The 26,120-nt window shown below is 42.7% G+C and overlaps 1 protein-coding gene across 14 annotated transcripts in view; it reads left to right on the forward strand.

Annotated features, from left to right (window-relative positions):
• Positions 1–26,120, forward strand: part of RBFOX1 (RNA binding fox-1 homolog 1) — a 1,483,287-nt gene that overhangs the window by 1,257,745 nt on the left and 199,422 nt on the right. Inside the window, exon 1 of one of the 14 annotated variants that reach the window (XM_060031713.1) lies at positions 18,803–18,851. The exons of the other annotated variants lie outside the window; for them this stretch is intronic. The gene's annotated coding sequence lies outside the window, so the exon portion shown is untranslated. Of the gene's footprint in view, positions 1–18,802; positions 18,852–26,120 lie in introns of those variants that run through there. 14 annotated transcript variants of the gene reach the window in all.

Below are 26,120 nucleotides of genomic sequence, written 5' to 3' on the forward strand. Positions count from 1 at the left end.
CCAGAGTACAGAGGAGGCAGTAGGTGAAAGAGTGGCAAAAACAGTTTAGCGTATGTCTGACACAACTGAACTGCTGTGTCCAGCATCTCAGCTTCAACACACCTGCCTGATATTTGACACTGGAAAAAAAGAAAAAACAAAGAGCATGGAGCATGTTTCTGATATCTTCTTTTTCTCCGTCATGCAGTGGGAAAAAAGTAGCTTCTCTTTTAATTCGGAGATAAAAAGATATAGAAACACTTGCAGACATAGAAAACAAACTTAGGGTTACCAAAGGGGAAAAAGGGTGGGATAAATTAGGGGTTTGGGATTAGCAGATACAAACTGCTATATGTAAAACAGATAAACAACAAGGTCCTACTGTATAGCACAGGGAACTATATTCAATATCCTGTAATAAACCATCATGGAAAAGAATATGAGAAAGGTTTTATATATATATATATATAATATATATATATATATAATATATATATATACTCAGTTATATATGTATAATATATGTATATTATATATATATAACTGAGTCACTTTGCTATACACCAAAAACACACTGTAAATCAACTATACTTCAATTAAAAAAAAAAAAAGAGATAGATACAGACATAGGACATTTTTCTCCTTTAGGACAAGATGTAGCTAGTCTTATACAAAATTTCAACCTAAACCCATGGTGCTGTGAGGGGAAAATCTATGTAAGCAACATAAACGTTCCATTAACATAGCACCTTCTTGCATCTGCCACACTTGATTCTTTACGGGTTAACTCATTTGGAAGTCAGTTTTCTCCACCGCTGCTGCATTGTAAAGTCTAGAAAGCAGTGTTATGAAACTTGCAAAGAAAATATTACATTATTTTGATATAAAATACTTTATTTTTAGAATATTACATTTGTGCAGTACACAATGCAAACATACAATATCAGGTTTACTGTGAAAGACCTCCTTGCACCCCACTCCCCCGGGTCAATTCTATTCCCCGGAGGTTCCACTGTTACCATTTTTGTGCATCTTTCCAGAGATAGTCAATTAAGCATATTCACATAAATAATAGCATGTGGTCACATTACATTAGATCCAAGTCAAGGGTGATGGCTCAATTATTTCATTAAAAACAAAAGACACAGAGAGGGATACTTGTTCTACAGAGTTTATTAGCTATAAATATTATTAGATAAAAATATTGGAACAATAGTGTGAACCATGAATATTCATGAATACCGTGAACGGTACTTCTTTTAAGTGTACATTGTTTTGTTTACAGCAAACACAGTCTTAAAAGGACCTGGAATGTAGTAAGTAATCAGTAATAGGGATTTACTTATTTTCCTCTTTGCCTGCCTATATTGTAATTTACTGGGATAATTCCTCAAACAATAATATTTTTTTAATGCTCTATTTGGCTAGATTTAGTTGCTAGAGTGAGAGAGAGAGAGAGAGGAGACAGTGTGTAACCCAAGAGTGGTTTCTTATTTATCAGTATCCTGCACCCCTACTTCTTTGCTGCCTTCATACATGAATGGAGCATGTGGATAGTCATTCTTTTTTTTTTTTTTTAACATCTTTATTGGAGTATAATTGCTTTACAATGGTGTGTTAGTTTCTGCTTTATAACAAAGTGAATCAGTTATACGTTTCCATATGTTCCCATATCTCTTCCCTCTTGCGTCTCCCTCCCTCCCACCCTCCCTATCCCACCCCTCTAGGTGGTCACAAACCACCTAGCTGATCTCCCTGTGCTATGCGGCTGCTTCCCACTAGCTATCTGTTTTATATTTGGTAGTGTATATATGTCCATGCCACTCTCTCACTTTGTCACAGCTTACCCTTCCCTCTCCCCATATCCTCAAGTCCATGCTCTAGTAGGTCTGTGTCTTTATTCCCGTCTTACCCCTAGGTTCTTCATGACCTGTTTTATTTTCTTAGATTCCATATATATGTGTTAGCATATGGTATTTGTTTTTCTCTTTCTGACTTACTTCACTCTGTATGACAGACTCTAGGTCCATCCACCTCACTACAAATAACTCAATTTCGTTTCTTTTTATGGCTGAGTAATATTCCATTGTATATATGTGCCACATCTTCTTTACATTCTTTTTTTTTTAATTAAAGTATAGTGAGTTTACAATGTTGTGTTACTTTCGAGTGTACAGCAAAGTGATTCAGTTATATATATATATATATTTTTCAGATTCTTTTCCATTGTAGGTTATTACAAGAGATTGAGTATAGTTCCCTGTGCTATACAGTAGTTCCTTATTGTTTATCTATTTTATACATAGTAGTGTGTATCTGTTACATTTGGGCATTCATTCCTGTCTCACAGTTGCTTTCTTCCTAGGCAACTCCAGTGATTAAAACAATGATTTTAGCGGATGTGTCAAACGCGCAAGCACCCTGTAGCTCTCAAACCTTTTTTAAACCCCCTTAAGCACTGGTTGAACCATCTATTACCTGGCAAACAGTTGGGATGTTAATTAGAAATCAATGTTATCTTTTCATTGAAACCACCTCCCACCTCCATCTTCCCGGCTATTATGCTTTTGAACAAATGCCCTCTGCTTACCATTTAGGGTTTCCTTGTGCACTTCAACTTCACCACGAAGAAGATAATCTATCCATGCCTCTAATTCTTAACAATTAAGGGTGGATTCTCCCTTTAGGCTATTTGAATGCAATTTGACAGTGCCTCAGTTAGCTGGTGCACAGCCAACTCTAAGCAGCCTGGCTCTTGAGTCAGACTGGCTTCACTCCTTATTATTTGTGTGCCTTTGGAGGGGTAATAGTGCTTTGCCTTTCCAAACCTTAATTTTCACTTCTGTGAAATAGACATGATAGCAGAGATGAAATCCTAAGATTTCGGGGGGGAATGAGATGTGATGATGAATCTAAAGCCGTGAGCAAGGGGGCCCTAATCATTGAGCCCAGTAAGCATTCTCTGTGTGTCAGCTCTTACTGTGAATGCTGTTTAGTTAGCCAAATGCATTCATTCGTTTCTCGCTCATTCATTCACCTGTTATTTATGGCGCGCCTGGGCTGTTCTGGGTACCACTGCCGAGCCACCATCTTCCCCTGTGATTCTTGCGTGTCTTACGATTGTGCTCCAAATGATTGCCACCCTATCCAGGTGTTTGCAGCATTGAGTGATCGTTCACTAAGCCAGGGAGTCCTCTGAGAGTTCATAAGAGCTTAGAAAAGACAGATGAGTGCCCTTTTAATGACCATAGGCCCCTCCCAATAGGTTGTGTTTCATGCAGAGACCCAGGAGGGGGGTCTGTGTTCCTCTCTGTCATTTTCTGTTGGCTCACAGGAGCTGGGGAGGGGGATTACTCAAGAGAACAAGGGAAAACGTATGTGATTCCACTTTCTATACTGGGTGGGACTACTAATTAATAGATTTTGAAGATGCCTCACGGGTGGGCATCCTGGTATAGAGATGTAGCTAAGATCCTACTTCTGGAGTCTGAACCCTTGATTATAATCCTGGCTTGACTGCTTACTTGCCTGAGTGACCTTGGGCAGCTATTAAACCTGCTTGGGTCTCAGTTTCCCTGTAAGAAAATAAGAATTGGATTGTCCTAAGGCATTAATGTGGCTAATACAGCACCTGAGACTTTTTGTTTGTTTTTTTTAATAAATTTATTTACTTTTGGCTGCCTTGGGTCTTTGTTGCTGCACGCAGCCCTTCTCTAGTTGCAGAGAGCAGGGCCTACTCTTCGTTGTGGTGCACGGGCTTCTCATTGCGGTGGCTTCTCTTGTTGCAGAGCACGGGCTCTAGGCGCACGGGCTTCAGTAGTTGTGGCTCTCAGGCTCTAGAGGGCAGGCTTAGTAGCTGTGGCGCACGGGCTTAGTTGCTCCGTGGCATGTGGGATCTTCCAGGACCAGGGCTCGAACCCGTGTCCCCTGCATTGGCAGGCAGATTCTTAACCATTGTACCACCAGGGAAGCCCAGCACCTGAGACATTTTAATGTCTATGAATTCTGTACAGGTAGGTGTAGCATTTATTGAGCACGTAGTGTATGCCAGGAACGGAGTGGAGAACTTCTCTCCGGAGAGCCAGCCGCCATGCAGTAGCTCATAAAAAAGGCTCTGGGGTCAGAATATTTGAGTTTAAATCCTCACCGCAACATTTATAAGCTGTGATCTTAGTTTCCTTAACCCTTTCTTTTCTTCAGAGCCTTCACGTGTAATATGTGAGAATTCATTGAGATTATGTATGTAAAACACTTCGAAAAATGTCTGACAGGTATGGGGCACTGAATAAATGCTGGTTATTCTTTACCATATGGAAGCATCACAACTGCTAGATGGTGTTACCCATAGTGAGTCAGCCCAGAGCAGGTAGGAACCTGCCTAGGTTCACACGACTCATAAGATGCAAGAAGCAAGCCTGAGTTGGTTTTGTCAGTTCCTCAGCAGGAGTAAAGGCCTAATGAGCAGCATTCTGAAAATGGTCTTCCTCATCTCCAAGGGACAATAGTGCCCAGTTGTCCCTGGAAATGTCACCACTGGGGCACATTCTATTAACTGTACAAAATTAAATCCCTCACTTCGTTCCCCCAGAAAGACCCCTCTGAAGCGTCACTCTGTACCCCAGCAAATCTGTACCGCAGAAGCGAGGGGATGTCAATAGGATTTGGTCTCCCTACAAAATCCCTGCAAAGATGTATGAGGCTGCATATGAATTGCATTGAATTTGGCTGGCCATGGGCTAGCATTGCTTTTATGCTGAATATCAGTGAAAAGTATGAAATGGAGATTATATTTTCAACTCAGGCTTTTTTCCCCAAAGCTCTGCAGAGATGCCCTCATTCCCATCCATCAGAGCAGAACTGCACTGGTGTGGAGTCCTAGACTCTCCTTCCCTTCCTGGGAAGTATATCCAGCCCTTGCTATCAGACTGCAGCAGTGAGTAACACTCTTCTTAACAGCTAGTTACTTCCTTCCTCTTCCCCCTCAAATCCCTGCCTTCTTCTCACTACTTTTGGTTCTTCAGATCTCTCACACTTGAGGATCACAAAACCATCCACAAAAAAACGGCACTCGCGTGGATGCTGAAATTGGTGTATCTATCTCTTGGGTTTTTCAGGGCAGAAATAAGACATTGATGCAAATGTGGTTCATCTACCGACAGTGAGAAACATGCTTATTAACTTCTTTCTGAAATACATATATTCATACCAGCTATTTCAGTTCCTTTCCCCAAACAGCCCTAAATCATTGTCAGTGCTCAGCTCCAGCCTGGGTCTATGAGAAGAGTGCTTCCCGGTGGGGGTGGGAGCGTGATTACGCATCTGGCTTTACATCAGCAGTAGCTTCAAGGTTTCAACAGCCCTTTCTCCCCATGTTCTTGCCTCTCCCTCCTGCCCCCAAATGTGATTGCCTGGCTGACTCCCCAAAGAGAAAATGTGCTAAGTGAACTTGACAGATTCCAGGCTGGCTCCATATGGCAAGGCCTGAGTTACATGTTCCTGGGATCCCCAAGCTGCTCTCACCTTATTAAGATGGCAGTAACTACATGCAAGTCAAGTTCACTGCATCGGTTTTAATTCTTTGGGCCCTGGAGACTAGCCTCAGACTTCAAGGTAGATTTCGAGGCAGCATCACCCACTGCAAATTTGACTTTTACTTTCTCTTCCCGAACCCATGGCTGGGAGGCAGGTAGATGAAAAATGGACCCAGAACTCAGAAAGATGTTAGGAAAATGTGAAGGTGAGGTTAAAGGGCTTTCCTAGGGCTGCCAGCACAGTCTAACAAAGACATTTTGGTATTGTGTTGCTGTTGTCTATTGCTAGATCTGTACTCTCTGAACCTTTGGACTCCTACACATAATTGAGACATTGACTTCGATTCCTAAGTCTATAATTTGCATCCGTCTCTCTCCCCAGCCTGGTTTTAAAGACATGGAAAAAATTAACTCAAAATCAAATAAGTTGTATTTCAAATGTACGGGTGCTTGTAACTCAATGATTAAGGGCTGGAGTTGAACCCCAGATTTTTTTTTAAATAATAGGAATTTGTTATAATGAGTCTGTAAAAGAGAATTCTTTGATGGCTTTTCACTTTACCTGGGATATATAGAAAGTACTACCTTTATATAACATAGTTTTCCACATTCTGAGAGCATGATCGTTATGTTGAATGAAGAATACTAACGGCAGAGAATCATCTTATTCAAGTAGATAAAAGGGATAGCAATAGGAAAAGAAATGGAATGCATTCCCAACGGAGGTCAAAGGGAAAAGTATATCCAAAGGGAAGGGTCTTTTGGGGGGAGGGGATGGGGGGGAATGTTAGATTCAGAAATGGTCTAGCGATTAGAGCTGTCCGGTTGGAGAAGATCCTGAAATGTTCCTGATGGGGTTGGGACTTGCAGTGGATGGAGAGACGACATCTCTTGTATGACGTCTGAAGTTCCTTCCTGATCTGAGGTCCCCAGATTCTGGGCATTGGCACACCCAATGGCACACAGTGAGATGCAATGAGATGATTTCCAATGCAAGCTGAATTGATTGTAGTTATAAATGATTCAGGTGATTTCAGAAACCATTTTTGCCAGCTTTTCACTAAATGCAAAAAAAACCCCTCAAGCTCTGAATTGGGGGAGTTGAATCAGTTTGCATTTCTTTTAGTTAAAAGTAACCAGAAACTGACTATCAGTGAATGGATTAACTCAAAAAGACTTTAAAAAAAATTTAACAAGAAGCCTTAAAGCAAGTGGTCTTAGAGTTGGGTAATTGCTATCAGTGCTATCACTAAAAACTCTGGTTGCATCTAGCCGTTACTTCTCCTCATGACAGCAAGATGGCTGCGAAAGGTCCAAGTGTCATGTCCTCACACCAGTGCCTCAAGTTTAAAAGGACAGGGATAAAGCACTTTTTGCGAGGTTTTGCCTTTTTTCTGAGAAGGAAAACCATCAAGAATATGTGAAATTACATCTTATTTGCCAGAACTGGATAGCATACATGCAAAAGGTAATTGGATGACCCTGACCAGATTAGATTGATCATTATTCATTCCCTAGATCTGGGTAAGTGGACCCACTTCCTGAGATCAAATAGTATTATCCCTTTACCTGAAGAAACTGGAATTCTATTAATAAGTTAACAGTGAGTGGATGCTGGGTAGTTGGCAAACAGTACCTGCCATATAAATCCACCTAATCTATATGGTATGGAGCTCTTCTTAAATTTCAGCAGAAGAGCTTTCTTCCCAATCAATACTCTCCTAGGATTCACAGACTCAGACCTTAACTTAGGTACCCAGGGGACAATATTTAGCCTCTTCCTTCATGTGAATGTAGAAGAGACATCCATTCACGCTTGCAACTTCTTGGTAGTACCTTTTTCAAAATGTCAGTGACTGTCTCCTAGGGCTTGGAGTTGTTGATGGATCAAGGTAATGAGGATAATGAAGATATCATTTTAATTTCACCAGTGCTTGTTATGAGCCAAATATTGTGCAAAATATTTTATGTATAGTCATTCGTCTCATCATTGCAATGGTCTGATTTCTTCAAAGGACAGAGGGTTAGGGATTAATGTTACCCTAATGTCTCAGAGAGGTAAAACCTGAGCTGTTAGTTGGTCTGACTCAAATCCAGTACGTTTGACCACTCTGAATACTACCCTAGCGATTATCCTCTTGATTATATAGGCATTCAGAAATGTGGATGGAGGGGAAGACAGGCTGGCCTTGTGATTGTTTCCTGTTGGTAGGAAGTGTGAGAGCCCTGAATCTCATCTTTGGAATTTGGAGGTGATCTCTTTGCTCATCTGTGCATTCGTCCCAGGCTCATCTGTGAAGAGAGGGAAGTGACGTGACCTGCATGACCCCTCTCAGGCAGGGGTGGGGAAAGCTGACTGAAGCCTAGATACTTGACTCTACAATGTTTGCCCTTTGACCTGCCCCTGTCCCAGGACACTTTAGCAGGCTTTGCAACATTGTCTATAGGGAAGGACGTGGGCACCTTCTTACTCCTGGAGTCTAGAATGTGGAATTGACCTTGTGCTTCTGATCACAGTTGATTGATGAGCAGATGTGACTCTTGGCTTTTGTTCCAACTCAGGTGTAGACTTTGGAATCAACTGTAACCAGAGGTTCTGTGTTTTCATGTTATAATGGCTTCAACTTCCCCTTTCCCCTGTGTGCCCCATTTTTAGCAGAGCTCTAGGTGAAAAGTATTCACCAGTAGAGCCTTCAATACTTCACTTTCATAATACGCATTTTCAGCTTAATTTGGGGGTTTTATCTGAGACTCTACCCTCCCCAATTTGTGCCAGCAAAGGTTAATGCAATCTACACGGAAAATGCAGATGCCAGGGCGTGCTCAGAAGTGAGCCTCAAGCATAGACACTAGTTACAGCCTGGGATTAGTCCCTCGAAGGCTGCGCTCAGAAAGCACATGCCTTTTGCTCAAACTGTCTGTTAAAGCTATTCATTAACATCTTTTTGAGCAAAGGTAGAATCTCTTGGGTCTTTGACTAATGATTAAGGCTGTGTCTCTTGGGAGAGCTACGTAAACTCTCTTGAGTTTCAGTTTTCTGTGCTTCAAGTGGGAACATTTGTCTCGGCCTGTCTACCCCACTGGGTCTTTGTGAAGCAACATGGGGTCATGGCCAGAGCAAGAAGTGTGGGGCATGATAGATCTGAAATCCAGTCCTTCTACTGGGTTTTCTCTGGTCCTCAGTTTCCCTACCTGGAAACTAGCGCTAGCGATACTAACCGTGTTGTACTGTTTAGAGGATTAAGGGAGATACTGCCTAGAACATAGTAGGTGCTCAGCAAATATTTATCCTAATCCCGCAAATGAGAAAGTGGATACAATGGTCCTTTGGGGAAAATGAACGTGATACAAACATTAGTTTTTTGTGTTCTAATTCTCACCAGCTCTTTTTTTTTTTTCTCTCCTATGCTATTTACTTCTTGAAAGCTGCAAGCCCTGTTTTCATCATCCTCCTTCTTTCCAGCACAGACTCATTTTCAGCTGTGGATTCCCTCTTGCCTGAAGGCCTTGGGGCCACATGAGTAGATTCAGGTCTGAGAGCCGTGTGTAGAAGCACAGGCCACTTTCTGCTACTGAGAAATCTTCTTCCCTCCAAGGGCACACACATGCCTGCAAGAGAATGTGGGAAACCATTTGGGAGAAGTCGTAATTAATGATCTGCTGGGTCTTGGCACTTATTCGAGGAAACACAAAGTCACTGGGAACTGGGGCAGCCTCTTGGATAAAAGTCATCCTCCTGGGGCTTTATTTCTCCACACAGAATTAGTAGATCTTGGGAGGGGCAGGTGGAGACTTGGGGGTCCCTGTCCTCTGTGTAGCTTTCAGGGCTGGCACATGTTTCCTTGCCATGCATGATAACAGAGTGATGTGGGCAATGAACCCTGGCTCTTAAGACAAAAGGTCCTGGGCTTGAATTCTAGCTCTGCCTCTTACTCCTTGTGACATCTGGACATGTTACTTTACTCTCTGAGCCTCAGTTTTGCCCACCTGTAAAATGGGGAAAGTGCCACATAGTCTGAAAGGCTATTTGGATTAGAAATTGAATAATAATGTACAGGGAACACAGTCGGGTCTCAAAACTGCTAGGGATAAGATATTAAACAAGGCAGACGTGGCCCCCATCTTCAGGGTGCTTACAGTTTTGCAGACAATGAAAGTTATATTATCTATATAACATGTAGAGTTGTGGATATTTCTGTAGAACTTATGCACATATTTCTAGTGATATTAGCTATAAATTGCTGCTGAATTTTCCATATATAATAGAAAAATTATATTTATATAATATAAGTGGCTCTTTGGTGACATTGAGATGCCTATTTAGTGTAAGTTACTCTCCTTTGGTGAGTCAACAAGAATCTATCATACCTCAATCTGATCCTGCTTGTTGCTGGGCTATTTTGGAAGTTAACCTCCCCATTCAAATGACTACGGGCTGTTCAATCCCTGGATAAAATCCTGCATACAGCAACAAGAGCAAATATCTCCTACTGAAAAGTGATTTGGTATTCCTCGTACCAAACTTACAAGACTGCTTTGAATATTACATGATATAGTACTTGTAAGTCATTTGGCTGTCTTCACACAGCAAGGACTAGTAACGGTCATGATAGCAACAAGCCCTCCTGCTTTATGGTAATAACAATAATATTTTAGCATCTGCGCCATAGTGTAGCAGAGAGAATTATATGATCTAATACATGCAAAGCACTTGGTACAGTGCTGGCACATTCTAAGAGCCCAAAAGATGTCAGCTATGATCATTGTTAATTCCGTCTCCAAAGATGGAATCTCTAAAGCAACCTTTCCAGGTGTGTTAGGTAAGAGTTCCAGCCTCACCTTACAGGTGAGGAATACAGGGCTCAGAGGGACTTGTCCAGTCCACACAGCTTATACTGATAATAATCACTATTATGTAATAAGCAGTAGCCTTATTCCTGACCTTCCCTTTGTACCTCTTCAGTTTCTCCCTCAACTTCACTCTGGTTCTTTTTTTTTTTTTTTTTTTTTTGCGGTACGCGGGCCTCTCCCATTGCAGAGCAACAGGCTCCGGACGCGCAGGCTCAGCGGCCATGGCTCACGGGCCCAGCCGCTCCTCCGCATGTGGGATCTTCCCGGACTGGGGCATGAACCCGTGTCCCCTGCATCGGCAGGCGGACTCTCAACCACTGCGCCACCAGGGAAGCCCTTTTTTTTTTTTTTTTTTTTTTTTAAATCAAGAGTCAGCTACTAGCTTTGCTCGTCTCTTCCCTCTTATTGCCTGGGGTTTGTTTGGGGAGAGAAATCATGAAAGACGATGCTGAGCCCCAGAGACACAAATTCTGGATCTGCTTCACTAGAGAACCCAGTGAGGAGAGGATGCTGGGACAGGCAACCTTGGTCTATCCCTAGAGGTGTCCCTGCTGGGGGTTACAGCCCACGGCAATGAAGGAATTTTCCTTCCTGGGTGTGTTTGCTTGTGTTCTTGGATGTGCTGGTAAGCCCCTGCCTACCCACCTCTATGCAAATATGTCCTCCCACATGCTCAGGATGTTCTGTCCCCAAATTCCGAACACCACGTACAGGGGGTGGGCTTGGCTGTTGCAGAAACAAGATCTGAGAGGAGGACAGCTTTGCCTGCCATGATCGCTTTGTAGACTTTACCCTGCGTTGGAAAAGCCCTGCACCTGGAGATGAGCTCTGTAAGGTGTTTAGCCCTACATTGATTTTCCCAGGTCATGAACCTGGGCCCCTCAGCCTGGACCACGGTGGGAGGAGAAGGAAGCCACCCCGTACCTGAGTTCCTCCAAGTATAACAGGGCTTGTTGTAATTCCAGAAGCAACGCATAGCCCTTATTCATCAGCTGCTATGTGTCTGTGGGCCTAGACTTGCCAAACTATTTCGAGTCCCTCCTGGGCTCTGCAGGAGACTTGAAGTCAAACAGGGCAACACTTAGATCGTTAACTAAAAGTGTTGACTTTAGAATCTGGCAGACCTAACTCTATCCCAGCTCAACCTTACTGGACACGTGAACTTGAATGGGTTATGTATATTCTGTGAGCTTCATTTCCTTCATCTGTAAGAGGACAGTGATGTGTATCTCACAGAGTTCTTGTAAAAATAGAAGTGTGTGATATTAAATAAGCACTTAGCACAGTGCCTAGCACCTAGTAAGCACTCGGTAGACAATAGACATTGTGTCCATACCATTTCTACCCTGGCCCTGCCTACAATGCCAGCTTTGTCACCTACTTATGTACTCCCTGGGTTAGGCATGTAGAAGGACAGTGGTCTTATGGGGATAACTGATATTAGAATATTAGTTTAGTGTCATACATTCTGGGAAATTCTGATATTTCAAAGATGGTTTTTCTGGAGTTGGATTTAAGTCCAACCACTCAGGAAAGCAGGTTACTGGGGTCATATGGTTGTGTAGCCAGGGTTGAGAAACAGGCCTGGGAATAATAAAACCAATTGCTTTTCATTCTGAGTTCTGTTTGAACTGGTTTGTAGTGGAGACCACACAAACAGGGTTTTGTTTTGTTTTGTTTTGTAAGACAGTATTTACATGCAATAAGATTTCTCTGTTTATATGTACAGTTTGAGGACTCTTGGTAATCGTATACAATCTTATAGCCTCCACCATAATCAAGATATAGAACAGCCCTTCATTTCAAAAAGTTTCCTTATGCCCATTTTCAGTCTATTTTACCCCAGAGTTCCCAGCCCCTGGCAACCACTGATCTGTTTTTCTCTCCCTATCATTTTGAGTTTCATCTAATGGAATCATACTGTACAAAGATTTTTGTGTTTGGCTCTCTTCATTTAGCATACTATTTTTGAGATTCACCCATGATATGCATATTAACAGTGCTTTTCACTGCTGAGTGGTATTCCATGGCATGGATATACTACAATCTGTTTATCCATTCACAAGTTAATAGACATTCCAGTTCTTGGCAAGTATGAATGCAATGAAATTTTAGCAGGTACCTCTGTGTGGACACAAGTTTTCATTTTTCTTGGGTAAATCCTTGGAAGTGGCACCACTGGGTGGCATGGCAAGTATAGGTTTAACCTCATGAGATATGGCAGTACTGTATTCCAGAGTGGCTGGGGCTGTACTGTGTTTCCTGCCCACCACCCATGGGGCATCAGATGTTTTGCTTTGTTTTGCTTTGTTTTTAATAGCTACCAGTGTCTCTAATGTAGATCCAGCATAAGACCCTCTGGCCTTTGCTTTCTCTTGTTTAATGGCCACTTTTGGATACTCAGATGAGTGACGATGATGTTAGTATTAGGACAATAAAGAAGACATTTGGGGCTTCCCTGGTGGCACAGCGGTTGAGAGTCCGCCTGCCGGTGCAGGGGACGCGGGTTCGTGCCCCGGTCCAGGAAGATCCCACGTGCCGCGGAGTGGCTGGGCCCGTGAGCCATGGCCACTGAGCCTGCGCGTCCGGAGCCTGTGCTCCGCAACAGGAGAGGCCACAACAGTGAGAGGCCCGCGTACCGCAAAAAAAAAAAAAGAGACATTTGTCCCAACTGATATGTTTTGACTTGCTCAAAACTGCTGAGGAGTGAGACACTGTCTGTATTTCCACAACTGAGGTGCATTTTTATGTGTCTTGCACATCAAAATTTGTATGCAGGTTTTGGTTCCTTAGCATTAAATCATCATATTTGTTAAATATCAGAGGATTCACCTTAGATATATAAAGAGAAGTCACACTCACTCCTGTAGGAAAGTGTTCCCATCCCCTATACTCAGGTTGTTTAATGAACCTTTGTTCAGTACATGTTCATTACATGTCCTTTGACATGTATGTGCACTGTTACACGTGACATCCACTGTGATCTGTTTGCAGCTGCAGTGACTAATTCTGTTTACACATGCACACACAACTGCACACCCACGTGTCTCCCCCTCACCATTTTTCAAGGCAGACCGAGTGCGGACTCTTTAATGGTTTGCCTTGCCACGCACTGTTGCTTGCACATTTCTGGAAGACGTTTTCCCGTCTCCTGCACTTTGCCTTGTACTTTCGTTTTCTTCTTGTTGAATCACAAATGGATTAACATACTTGATTGGTTTTCCCCAAATCCAACTGGATGCTTCAACCTCCCCCCACGTGTGCTTTTTCAGTTTTAAAACATGACAGGGAATGAGGTGAATGAACTGAGGATGTGGCCTTTATCTTGGGGGCAAGAAGCTCTCAGCTCCCAAATGGGGTGTCCCCACTCCCCCAGGCAAGGGATTCTAAGGAGAGGTTTGAAATAGATAGAAGACTGCATTTGCATGTGTCTAAAGAATGTCTACTTTTTAATTATGTGAACATTAAATCCCTTGACAATCATTTGTTGTTCCCCAAATCAGTTTGGTTCTCAGTTTACAGATATTCAATAACAAATGTCAGCAAACAGTAGCCTGTGGGCCAAATCTGGCCTGCTGCCTACTTTTGCAAATAAAGTTTTATTGATACACAACCACACTCATTCACTAACACATCGTCCATGGTACTTTCTGGCTACAGTGGCCAACTTGAGTGGTTGCAACAGCGATGCTATAAGCATGGCAAAGCTGAAGTTTATAGGTGTCCAGTTACCTTGGGCTCTTCACAGAAAAAGTTTTCCAGCTTCTGCTCTATATTATGCTTGGCATGTCTGTACCTTCATTGTACTGTCTGTGCATCCTTGTGTGTGTCTCTTTTTTGTATGTGGGCAGTTTATAGGTGTCCAGTTACCTTGGGCCAGCCACCTAAGTTCTCTGAGTTTCATGCCCAGATCTATAAATTGAACATGATAACAGCATCTTTCCTGTAGAGTCGTTTGAAGATTTGGGGGAAAGACAGGTGACGTGCCTGGCACGCGTCGTGTCCAGTTCACATAAGATTAGCTCGTTGCATGGAAGCTGGCCGGATATTAGTGTAGAAGGTGTTCGCCTTGTTCTGGGTGCTATTCCCTGCTATTACGGGGCCAAGGCTAAGAAGTAGACCTTCAAGCTGAGGCCTCGGGGACTGCACAGATGCCCAGGCCTGTTTCTAAGAGACAAGCCAGGCAAGAGTCAGAATTCCAACACCGAGGTCCTTAGCTATCCCTTCAGCCTCGTTCTGCCTTCTTTTTTTTTTTTTTCTGCCGTACGCGGGCCTCTCACTGTTGTGGCATCTCCCGTTGCGGAGCACAGGCTCCAGACGCGCAGGCTCAGCGGCCATGGCTCATGGGCCCAGCCGCTCCACGGCATGTGGGATCCTCCCGGACCGGGGCACGAACCCATGTCCCCTGCATCGGCAGGCGGACTCTCAACCACTGCGCCACCAGGGAAGCCCTCGTTCTGCCTTCTTACTGCTGCCCCTAAGTCCTGCCAAACACACGCTCCACTTCAACAAGGCATTGAACTTGCAGTTCCTTGAGCCTCATTTTCCCCAGATTTGCACCTGGCTGACTCCTTCCCCGTCTCCCTTATCTCAGAGCAGCTCCGGCACTCTCGCTTGGTGCCTTGTGCTCATCCCCCTTCGAGGCCATTGTATTCTCTGTCTGCGTGTCTATGGGTCAGTCTCCTCTTCCTTTACTCACAGGCATTCCGCAGGCAGTTGAGGAAGTTTTCTTGTTCTATGCCCAGCACAGAGCCCTTGGCCTGGCATGAGATAGGAGATCGGTAAATACTAGTTGAATAAATGAATGAATGGATGAACGTCCCGAAAGCGAGCATTTCCTTCAGTGCTGTAGGGGTCTCACCTGCCATCTCTCCCTCCCTCCCTCTTCCCCTGCACAAAGACGAGCTGTCCAGGAGAATCCACTGCCAGCCCTATTCACATATGTGGGAACACACACCCAGACCGCACACCACGCACACTCACCTGCCCTCAGCCCTCTCCGGGCAGACACAGACTTCTCCTGGGAGATCCAGACACAGCCTTTCTAAGTGCCCCGCCCCCCTTCATTCCCCACTCAGAGAAGCTAACAGCCTCTTCAGTCAGATCTCAAATAGCTCTACTGGAGAGGTCCTGGGTAGAAAAAAGCTGCAGCTTAATGAAGGCCATTTAACAGTCAGTTCCAAGGAAAAGCAAATCTTTATTACCAGCATCTGATCATTTCCGTTTGGGGATTCCCCCTCTTTGGAATGGATATGTGTTTTCTTTTTCAGAACCTCTTTTCTAATTAACTCTGGAACGTAGATTACAGGAGGCCGGCCTTGGGAATGGAGGGGGCATCTCAGCCGGAAGTAAGCACTGCAGGTGATGTTTAATTAAAGGGAAGCTGTGAGAGGGAAGGGGCCTGAGCGGGCTGCAGTGCTAATCCTCTTGCCTGGCTCCCGCGTCCCCGCGTGGTTGTGATTGATGAGTTAGTCCCCCTTACATCTTTATGTGTGACGCTAATACCCACAGGCAGAAGGGGCTCCAGCTCTCAGCATGTGGACTTAGCCCGATGGAGTTCTGAGCTAGCTGAAGAGCTGGCTGTGCAATTCCTTTTCCATCTCTGCTTTTCTCACCTTTTCCTTTCTCTCCAGTATTTTATAGACTGATAGAAAGAGTGGTAGATAGATAGATAGATAGATAGATAGATAGATAGATAGATAGATAGATAGATGGATGGATGGATAAAGGGACAGATGGATGGATGGATAGACAGATGATAGATGGATAAAGGGACAAATGGTTGGATGGATGTATAGATAGATGAATAGATAATAGATAGACGGATGGATGGATGGATGGATGGATAGGTAGATGATAGATAGGAACATATATCTATATACAGATATATATATCTGTATATATACAGATATATATAAAGATATATATGTATATATATATGTATGTATGTGTGTGTACCTATCTATCTACCCCTCCATCTATGTGTCCCTCTATCTATCTATCTATCTATCTATAGCTATGTAGCTGTATCTATATCTGTGCCTGTCTGTCTATCTGAAATCTTGCTGTGAATCTCAGTTCCATGTTTGTGTCGGTCTTTTCCTGGGTCTGCTTTTCTCGCTCTGTCCAGACCTCTCTGTTGACCTGCCTCTGTCTGTCTCTGTCTTACTTTGTGCTCTTTTGTCTCTCTGAAGGCTACCCTACAAGGGAATATTAGGGAACCTCCGGCTGAAATCTTTTTTTTATTCTGCAGTGTTAACATTTGAGTAATTTAGAAGCTACCTTTGGTTAAGCATCTACCAAATGCCAAAAGCTGCCTGAGGTACCTTTGGACAATTACTTAATATTTGTTCTTATAATTGCTGACATTGGTTAATCTCTTAATATGTGCCAGGTCCCAATGCTAAGCACTTTTTGTACCTAATCCCATTTAATCTTCAAAATAATCCATTGGAGCAGCTACCCTCACATTCCCATTTTGGAGATGAAAAAACTGAGGCTCAGAGAGAGAATTATGCATATTTCCTTAATCCACACTTTATCACATCAAAATAAGACTTTATTTCCATCTTTTAATGATACACATATGTACAGTGATTTGAAAGGGGGAAATGGATTGTCCAAGGTTAGAGAGCTTGAACAGTGAAATTCTTGGGATCTTACCCCAGATGTGTCTCTCCATCAGATGCTCCTTTGAATAGACCAGAAGGTGGGTTTGTGCCTTCCAGTGTTTCTCTGTTTTTCTCTCCCCTTTTAAATCTGTGTCTCGGCTGTATTTACTGAACATCGCTGCCATGTGGCCAAGGGGCTAGCTTCCGAATACAGGAGGCTGCAGAACTTCTGTCAGTCATTTGAGCGAGAATAAATTGGCAGAAACGTCTGATTTGACTTTTTCTCCTTCTTCAAGGCAGATGCTCTTCTCATTACTGAGAAAAGGATGACACTTTGTCTCTCCAAGAGCTCAGACATTCGAAATAATAGCCGTGCAGTTTCTGATCTTGGATCCGCTAGCCTGGATGGGCTGGGGAGGCTGCAGTGCTCTGCTGAGCGCTATCCCAGGCAAGATTAGATTTGCAGAGTGTCTGTTAGAACTCATGGCCACTCCCCGGAATGGATCGTCTAGGACTCTGGTTTCACTGTGTGCAGTTAAAATTCTTTTAGCTAGACAGGCTGCCTTCTTAATTGCAAGGGTTGAGTCCAATGGGGAAGGGATGGATAATGGACCCACACTCTCCATTTTTATCTATTTTCACTTGGGGAGGTATTAAAATCAACTATGATTTTTTCAACTCCCAGATTAACTCGGGTTAGCAACTTCAACTTTGGGGAAGGAACCATGAGCTAAAAACCTGTTTGAAACCATGGACTGTACTGATTCACAAGTTTAAATCCGAATCTGGTTGAAGATGGAGTTTGACACCAGTTGGTCATGATCTTATAGCCTTGGTAAAATGAGCTTTCCCGTGGTCTCAAAGAAAGGAAACCACGGTAAATAAAATCCCACCTTTATGCCAAAGCAGCTCTGCCTTTTATTCTTGGATTGTTTGGCTCTGACAACAAGGCATCTTTGCTCTCCTGAACCCATGGAAACTTAGACCATTTCAGTACCCTTTTTTCTTGCGGTGGCCTGAAAAAACCTACTCCCAATCTCTTCATCATCACATTTTGAAAAGTCTAAAAATATACTGCTGAACTGCTTTCATAGACAGTGAAAATAAAATGTATTTGAGGGTTTAAGGATTCAATAAAATGAGTGGAATTACTTTCTACCCCTAGTTTAGAGATCCATCAGCTGGGGATTCTGAGGACAGCAAGGAGTGACCCACACTTCCCATCTCCTCTGCTCCTCATCTGGCTCTTAAATAAAGTGATCAGGGCTTCCCTGGTGGCACAGTGGTTGAGAGTCCGCCTGCCGATGCAGGGGACGCAGGTTCGTGCCCTGGTCCGGGAAGATCCCACATGCCGCGGAGCGGCTGGGCCCGTGAGCCATGGCCGCTGAGCCTGCGCGTCGGAGCCTGTACTCCGCAACGGGAGAGGCCACAACAGTGAGAGGCCTGCGTACTGAAAAAAAAAAAAAGTGATCAGCCCTCTAACGGTAGCAAGATATTCAGACCATTAGATTTTCTCTGAAACCAGTTCCTAAATCATCTACCACCCCATCGTTGCTTGCCTGGTAATACCACATCCTCTACCACTCTCTGTGACCATTTGGTTGACTCCAAATCCTTCACTTCTCTTTTGCTACAACTTGTCATCCTGTGTATGGCCTTGATTTGACTTGATATCCTAGTAAGGAATCCTCATTGGGTTTTACCTTAAGATTCAGTCTGCTCATGGGATATGCCTCCATCATAAGTAGATGCAGCCCTCGAGGGCTGGACCAGACACACTGAACATCAGACAGACTGATGGTGTGGTCTCTCTGATTTTCAGAATTCCTCTGAGAGATTGCATTAGTCTTCCTTCTTGATCACCGGGCTGGGGGTCAAGGTAAGCTTTTATTTACTTTTTTTTTTTTTTTTTTTTGCGGTACGCGGGCCTCTCACTGTTGTGGCCTCTCCTGTTGCGGAGCACAGGCTCCTGACGCGCAGGCTCAGCGGCCATGGCTTCACGGGCCCAGCCGCTCCGCAGCATGTGGGATCTTCCCGGACTGGGGCATGAACCCGCATCCCCTGCAAAGGCAGGCGGACTCTCAATCACTGTGCCACCAGGGAAGCCCCGAGGTAAGCTTTTAAATGGTCTCTTTCTCTCTAAGTTTTTTGCTTATGTAGTATTAAAATGTTTTTGTTGGACTCTTTATTCTTAACAAGTAATTTCATTATTACTATATTTGAGTCTGTGGTCCACTAAGTCCTTGGGCTTTTTTCCCCCCCAAACTGACACATCCTAATAGGTAACAATCTTATAGCCATAGTGTTTATTCCCATTTAAATTTTTATAAGAAATTGAATCTTATTGACTCTTACTTAACAAATATTTCAAGAAGAATTTGAATTTCAGTGATTCAAGTTCAATAATTTTCTGTCTCATCTTCTATATCTAGTTAATTTTTATTCCATCACTCTTGTGTCTCTCTTTTTTATCATCCTGAATATTGATGAATATAGTCTGTGCTACTAATTCCTAGGCTAAAAACTCTACTCAGGACACTTATTGTACTTTTCTAGCATTGGAACCCTGTGTTTCATGCTTCTGTATCATGGAACCAGCTCAATTTTCAGCCTTAAACTTACCATGCCGAAAGGTGGATAAAAGCTCTACAATAAACTGACTACTTAGCATGATTTTGTCTGCATTCTGCATTTGGCACTGATTCCCAACATAATCTAAACAGGCATAAAATTCAGTTCTTTGGGATTCATTCACCAATCAGAATACTGTAAAAGTCATCTGTAAAAAGTTCAAGAGGGATGTAGGTTATCAGAGGAGCCAAGGAGAAGTCTTTGTATTTCTGTCCTTGGTGCTGAAAAATGAAAAAAAGAAAAATCTTCAGTCAACTTCTCTGCTTTAGTAAATGTAATGATGTGACTGTTCATAAATGACTGTATAAGAGATCATGCATTTTTCTATAATCATTATTTAGTCTTATTTTCCTAGGACAATAGATAACTGTTGATGCTATGGGAGCTGACTAATGCCTACTCCAGAACTGCTCTATCCCGTACAACGGTCCCTAGCCACGTGTGGCTCTTTAAATTGATTAAAGTTAAATAAAATTAAAATTCGGTTTTTTAACCACACTATCCACCTTTCTGGTGCTCCACAGCCACATGTGACCGGTGGTTACCGTATTAGACAGCACAGATACGGAATATTCCCATCATCTTAGAGAGTTTTATTGAACAGTGTTTCCCTAGAATATCATCCTTGTGGTAGACTCGATAACATCCCCCCAATATATCTACATCCTAATCCTTGGAACCTGTCAGTGCTGTCAGTGTTACTTAGTATGGCAAAAGGGACTTTACAGATGTGATTAGGTGATGGATGGATATCGACCAGGAGGGATTATCCAGCATTATCCCAGTGGGCCCAATGTAGTCACAAGGGTCCTTTTCATAAGAAGGAAGCAGAAGTATCAGAGTCAGAGTTAGAGGAAAAGGCAGTGAGATGGCAGAAGCAGAAATTGGAGTGATGCATTTTGAAGGTGGGGAAAGGGACCACAAGGCAACAGATTTAAGTGGCCACTGGGTGCTGAAAAGGATAAGGTGATGGATTTTCCCCCAGAGCCTGCAGAAAGAACTTGCTGACACCCTGACTTTATGTCAGTGAAACTGATTTCAGACTTCTGACCTCCAGGACTGTAAGAGAGTACAGTTGTGTTGTTTTAAGTCACCAAGTTGGTAGTGAGTTGTTACGGAGCAATAGGAAACAGATACAATCATCATCATCATCATCTCACTAGATTCTTGCATTTCATTCGGATTCTTATAGTTTTGCAGTCTCCTCAAGCAGAGTCCAGTCAACCCCTTGGGTGTTCAAAGAACCAAACTCATAAGCAATGGCTCCTTTTTCATTTGAGATATTCGTGGCGGCTCGGGCATGATTTCTGCTCTGAGAGACAGTGCGTCATGAGTCAGCAATGTCAGCAAGGATTGGAGGGGGCTGTAATACTTGAAAGTGAGAAAAGATGATCTCTATAGCCTCGCTTTCCATTTTTTGGACTGGGGCGTTTGTCAGTTCCAATTCTGGTTTTGAGCACTATGTCCGTATGGGATTGGCAGAGCTGAAAACATAGGTGACAATCCTACTAAAGGATTTTAGATGAATCAGAATCAAAGCTCAGTCCAAGACTTAGAAGGTACAGTGCAGGGAGAGATCTTTTCTGCCCTTCCTGCCACCAGGGGCTAGTGTGTTATTTCCAAGCCTACTATGGGACTGGGTGTGATGAGTCAAGCTTGTTCTCTGCTCCCTCAACCTGCTCCTTTCCTCCCAGACTGGGTTTTGGTGGATTCTTTTTTTCTGGAAAAATTTCCTTCACTCACTGTACACTGTCGTCCAAGTTATGTCTCTTTCAAATAACAATAATAATAGCACATATACCGTAACTATTATAACAAATACAATTGAACACTTATTTTCAGGATGATGATAGGAAATTTATATGCATTGCCTAATTTATTCCATAAATAGCTCCATAAGGATACACTATTAGTATTCCCACTGTAATAGGGAGAAACAAAGCACAGAGAGTTAATGCTACTTACTCAAGATCAGGTACCTAGTTGAGAGGGAGAAACATGATTTAATGAACTTGGAGGGCATTATGCTATGTGAAATAAGCCAGAAAGAGAAAGACAAATCCTGTATGTTATCACTTACATGTGAATTCTGAAGAATACAACAAACTAGTGAATATAACAAAAAAGAAGCAGACTCACAGATAGAACAAACTAGTGGTTACCAGTTGGGAGGGGGTGAGGGGAAATATAAGGGTGAAAGAGTGGAGGTACAAACTATTGGGTATAAGATAGGCTCAAGGATATATTGCACAACATGGGGAATATAGCCAATATTTTGTAATAACTATAAATGGAATGTAACATTTAACACAGCATAAACATTTTTTTAAAAAAATTTTTTTAAAAAGAGGAAAAACCAGAATTTAGACAGCAGGCCTTCTGGCTCCAGAGATGGCTTGCATTTTAGAACTCAGCAAATGGTCCCCCTTCCCAGACTTTAAGCTCCTTAACGTCAGGACCCATACTATCTTTTTTACTCTTTTTCCCTGTCCTCTCAAAGAGCCTAGATAATTTCTTGGAAAACCAGCAGAATCTCATTGAAATTGCTCATTTAAATTTATTTTTGAATTCTCTAGATTATTAATAAGGGCTCCCATACAGAGGGGAGACCAATAAGGAAGACATCCCAGAGAAATCCTATAGAACATGGTGTAGTGGGAAGACACCAGGCTGGATTCAATTCTGGCTCTAGCTCTTATGAGCAGTGTGACTGTGAACAAGTCATTCCTTGACTTGAACCTCAGTTTTTTCATCTATTAAATGGGTATAATAATATATAACTCAAGGTCCTTATGAGGATTTAATGAGCTAATGGGTATAAGTCACTTAGGGTATATAAAGGGCTTTATAAATGGCCATGATTATTATCATCAACATTATTTCTCTACCACCCATAGCCTGTATTCAAGAGCTTGTCACATTTCAAGTTCACAGTAGGCCTTAGGTTGCTTGAATGTATTTATATTACAACAGTGTAAGCCTCAGTAGAGGTTTTCTTTTTCTAATATGACCACTTTAACATTCTCATGAAAAAGACAACAGAACACAAAAACAGTTTCCTTATTTCACGTAATTGCTCCAGATTTCTTTCCTGTGGTGGAGAGGGCGTGTGCTCATTAGAATCCCATTAAAATAAAAATTTTTTAAATCAGTTATTTTGCACTGGACACACGAAAGCTTTCAGACATTAAGATTAGAGTCGTTGGTATCCTTATTGATGCAAAGAAATAGCCTTGGCAGTGGGTCCCTGATTCCGCCCGCCCTTCTCCATCTCTGCCTCTGCTTTGTCATTTTGCTTGTGGATGACTGCTGTCTCCACCATTTTCTCTCTCCAGTGCATCAGCTGTTTAGTGGCCAATGCACTTTCTATAACACGGATCTGACCATGCCATTCTCATTCCTGGAACTCTTCAATGGCCTCCCATTACTTAAAGGATCAAATCCAAGCTACTTTACATGGCATTCCCTGTTCTTTTCTGTATGCCTTCAACCTTATTTCTGGTTCCAATTCCTGCCAAATCCCCACCACACACATATGTCACCTATATAACCTGTTCTCTGTGTTCCTTTATTCCCTGAAACTTGTCTCCCTGCTTTTCCTCTGTCTAGCATTTCCACCTAACTCGCTCCAACTTCTCCTTTAAGACTCATCTCGACCATCACATCCTTCAAGAAGCATTTGCGACACCTTCCATCTCTGAATTGGGACGCTTCCTCTCTGGCTCCCATAATAATTTGCACTTAGACTTATAAAATCCATGAAACTTGCTTTGATCATTGATTTTCCTGCATCTATCTTTATCCATATTTAAAATCTCCATTTGAGTGGAGACTGTTTTCTCATGCCTGAATGTATTTTACATTCATGCAAAAACAAATGCGATTCGGAGGAGACCCAGGGGCAAGGCACACTGAATGAAAGTGTCCTTATGCATCTCTCTGTACCTAAAGCATAGGCAAGAAATACATCCTGAGTGATTGAATGAATGAATGAAAACAAGACATCCTACCACATGTCTGTGAGGTTTAAAACAGAACTAGGTCCCTTCTGGTCAAATCCAGTGGATAACCTTGCAGAACAAGATCTAACTCAGAATGTCTGCTGATGCTTTAAGCATCCTGCATACTGGAGCGTGTTCAAGGTTCTTCCCTGACCTCACACACAGCGAATGCCTGAGCTCTGTAGGCTATTTGTAGAAAGTTTATTTCATCTTTGCAGAAAGCTGCCCAGTATAAATATTAGTCAGTTGATTTCACACAGAGTTAAAACAAGCTTTTAAAAGCCTTTTACCTCTCCTGTCCCCAAATAGGTACTTTAGACAGATTCTCAAGGGCCTTGGAAGCTTTGTCAGATTCGGTAAAGTGAAAGTTATGTTCTGTTCAGAAGCAGCCTTCTGTGAAGGCTGTCTTGGGGTTGATGCTGAAATTGTGCAGAAAGGGTCAGGGAAAGTGAAGGATTGTAACATGACATAGATTGGGTGAGGGTTGGTGTGGGAATCGCGATTCTGTCTTCTGGAGTCATATCTCAACGAGGCCACTTGTGAAGCTGTTTCCCTTTGGTGCCAAGATGGTAACTTGATATTGTGAAGCAGCAAGGGCTTCACATTTCAATGGTCTGAGGTCAGTCCCAGATCTGCCCATCAGTTAGTCAGTGATAAACATGAATCCAACCCAGTTCTATGAGCCTTGAAACAATGGTATCACCAGCACGGTCCAGCAGAAATATAATGAGGACCACAGATACGAGCTACATATGAACTTTTTTTTTTTTTTTTTTTGTAATTCTGGTAGCCACATTAAACAAAGTAAAAAGAAACAGGTAAATTTAATTTCAACATTTTATTCAGCCCAGTATGTCTCAACCCATAACCAAAAATGTTTTATTTAATCCGATATCTCCAAAGTGTTATCATTTTCAACCTGGACTCAAAATAAAACTATTAAATAGATATTTTGCATACGTTTCCTTGTACCGTGTCTCTGAAATCCAGTGTGCATTTTGCACCTACGGCACACCTCATGTCAGACTAACCACATTTCAGCTGCTCAGTGACCACACATGGCTAACGGCTACCACATTAGGACAGCTCGGGGTTGCGGGGAACCACAGTGCCTGGACAAATCTCTCAAGTTCTTAAACTTCTCCAACTCGGATTCCAAGATCTGCTTCCCAGAGATCAGATGAGACTGCATGAAAATCATTATGTGCCCCAACTTCCTTCTCCTGAGTATAAAGAATGGAATAAGAGGACAAGATATTACATCATTTTTAGCTGGTTTACTTGGTCGTTGTATTTCTTTCACTGAACCTCAAGCTGCATGAGGTAGGCAGTGACATCATTTAACACTGGGTCTCCAGGGACTAGTGTTAGTATACTAGTATTAGTACACTAGGACGTGACTAGGTGTATTCATTTCCTAGGGCTCCCGTAACAAAGTACCACAAACCGAAAGGCTTCAGCAACAGAAATGTATTGTCTCAGAGTTCTGGAGACCAGAAGTCCAAGACCAAGGTGTCAGCAGGGTTGGCTCCTTCTGAAGGCTGTGAGGATGGATCTGTCCCATGCCTCTCTCCTAGCCTCTGGTGGTTTTCTGGCTGTCTTTGGTGTTCCTCGGCTGTAGAAGCATCACCTTAATGTCTACCTTCATCTTCACGTGGTGTTCTCCTTGTGTGCCTATGTTCAAATTTCCCCTTTTATAAGAACAGTTATATCAGATTAGGGGCCAACCCTACTCCGGTATGACCTCGTGTTAACTAATTACATCTGCAGTGACTCCATTCCCAAGTAAGGCCACATTCTGAGATAGTGGGAGCTAGAACTTCGAAAATTTGATTGGGTGGGGAGGGACACAGTTCCGCCTATAACAGAATGTGTTCAATAAACCTAAGTCAGATACATGAGTCAATAATACTTGAATGTAAGGACAACTTTTTATCTACTTCGGGTGGGTTCCAAGAATATTCTACCCTGTCTGAAGAAGACAGGCAGGTTAAAAATCAAACAAGGAAAACCGGATGTGAAGAGGATGAATGTTGCCGATGGGCAGTTCCATTCTGCAAAAGCACATGCTTTGCAGTTACTGTATTTGAAAATATTTAAAGCCGCTCCCCAAAGGTCTTTTCAATGAAACTTACTTAACTTCCATCAGCCTCAGTTTTCCTAGCTAAAGCTGCCTGAGAATTGTTTAGATAAATTAACATCAACGTCTTAAGTTGTACACAGAGGATCACACAATTTATTTGGCCAGACTTACATGCTATTGGTATCTGAAATAAAATGTCGCGCCATTAGGCAAATTCTCTCTTATATACAAATAAGGCAAACTTCTTCCATATTTTTGAAACCCCACTCTCCTCCTTGGATCCACCTTGACATTTTGCAAAAACTCTTCTTTAAGTCAGTCTAGCCCTGCCTTACTCCAAATTGTGTGATCTTCTCAGCGCAGCTTTCATGCAGGCAGATATCGTTAAAATATCACACATCCTTAGCTCCAGAAAAATAATACTTGTGCACTG

The sequence above is a fragment of the Delphinus delphis genome, chromosome 15 (assembly GCF_949987515.2).
Source record: "Delphinus delphis chromosome 15, mDelDel1.2, whole genome shotgun sequence".
NCBI lineage: Eukaryota > Metazoa > Chordata > Mammalia > Artiodactyla > Delphinidae > Delphinus > Delphinus delphis.